This window comes from Chrysochloris asiatica, unplaced genomic scaffold (genome assembly GCF_000296735.1).
Source record: "Chrysochloris asiatica unplaced genomic scaffold, ChrAsi1.0 scaffold00143, whole genome shotgun sequence".
Classification (NCBI taxonomy): Eukaryota; Metazoa; Chordata; class Mammalia; order Afrosoricida; family Chrysochloridae; genus Chrysochloris; species Chrysochloris asiatica.
Window position 1 is genome coordinate 1,520,904 of NW_006408661.1, and position 1,711 is coordinate 1,522,614.

At 37.2% G+C, this 1,711-nt stretch overlaps 1 pseudogene; it reads left to right on the plus strand.

The window, feature by feature from the left end:
• Positions 1 to 640: 640 nt before the first annotated feature.
• Positions 641 to 976, plus strand: LOC102842651 (annotated as a pseudogene).
• The last annotated feature ends 735 nt before the right edge of the window (positions 977 to 1,711 follow it).

The window sequence follows — 1,711 nt, forward strand, 5'->3', positions numbered from 1 at the left end:
CTCTTCATTTTTTCCATTTGCTTTGGCATCTCTATGCTGGAGATCCAGTTTCAGAGTCACTTCTGACATTAATTTTGATTTTTTTCCCTTCTTTCTTGTCTTCTTAATGCCATTTTGCTCTCTTTCTTGATGATATATTTAATGTCAACTCTTGTGGTCTTCAGTCTTTAGTGTCTAATGCATCAAATCTGTTCTTCAGATGAACGCTAAATCCAGTTAAGATATATTCAAGGTCTTATTTTGGCTCTTGTTGGCTTGCTTTAATTTCCTTCAACTTCAGCCTTAACTTGCATAACATCAGTTGATGGTCTGTTCCACAGTCTGTCCCTGGCCTTGTTTTGGTCAATGATATGGAGCTTTTCCACCATTTCTTTCCACAGATGTGTCAGTTTGCTTTGTATGTATCCCATCTGGTGAGTTTCATGTGCATTATAGTCTTTATGTTGTTTAAAAAAGATATTTGCTACTGGCTGCTCTGAAAAGCCATCTTTGCATTGTTCCCAGTCCAGCTTCCCACTCACCATAGGCTATGCACAGTGCTCCTCCTTCTTGTAATGTACTCCTGCAGCTCTCTGGCCAGAGTCCCTGAGCTCAGTCTCTCTTTGACATTTTCTATATCAGATCACCCGCATGCCCCACTATGTCAGATGCAGCTGTGGACACCAACTCTGAGATCACCACCAAGGACTTAAAGAAAGGAAAATAAGGAGATTGTGGAGGAAATAGAAATTGGAAGAGATGCACTCCCTAATGGGAAGCTAATGAGAAAAATGGGGAACAGGAGGCTGTCAATGAGGTAGACAAGAAAGAGAAAGAAGGAGGAGAGGAGGAGGAAGAAGAGGAAGAAGGTGATGGTGAGGAAGAAGATGGAGATGAAGATGAGGAGGCCTAGGTAGCTATAGGCAAATGGGCAGCTGAAGATGATGAGGAGGAGGATGTTGACACCAAGAAGCAGAAGACAGATGAGGATGACTAGACAACAAAAAAGGAAAAGTTAAATTTAAAAAAGGCTTCAGTGACCTATTCATCCTCCACTTCTCCTCTCAGAATCTAAACATGGTCACTCACAGATAATATGCTCTCAACACCACTCATCCAAAACCACAACGTGAATTAGCAGCAGGGGAGAAAAAAGAGGCAGAATTTCCAAGACCCTGCTTTTTTTCTTGACAGTATTTTAAAAAGGAAAATTTGTTTGCATTTTTAATTTATATTTTATAGCTTTGTACATATTTTTAGGAATCAGCCATTTTTAATGATCTCAGATTAATAAACCAGCCTTTGGAGCATTCTCTGTCCTGATTCTGACTTTACTGTGAATGAACATGGTGTGACCATGTTCATTATAATCTCAAGAGAGAGAGAGAAGAAAAAAACCACTTGTTAAAAAAACACAAAAACAACAACAAAAAATTTTACAATCTTATTCCAAGCATTCCAGTAACTTTTTTGTGTATGTAGTATACTGTACTCTAAGTAGTTGATTTGTATGATGTGGTTAAAAAAGGCCAAAGATAAAACGTTTCTTTTCCTTTTTTTTGTCTACGAAGTTGCTATTTATTTATTTATTTTAACCTGTTTGATATAAACCATAATTTCATTTTGTTGAGTTATTCTAACAACAACAAAAACAAATGTTTGCAATGAAGAAATAATTTGTCTTGCAAAATGTTATCATGATCTCCAGCATCATTTCTATCATCAATGCTAT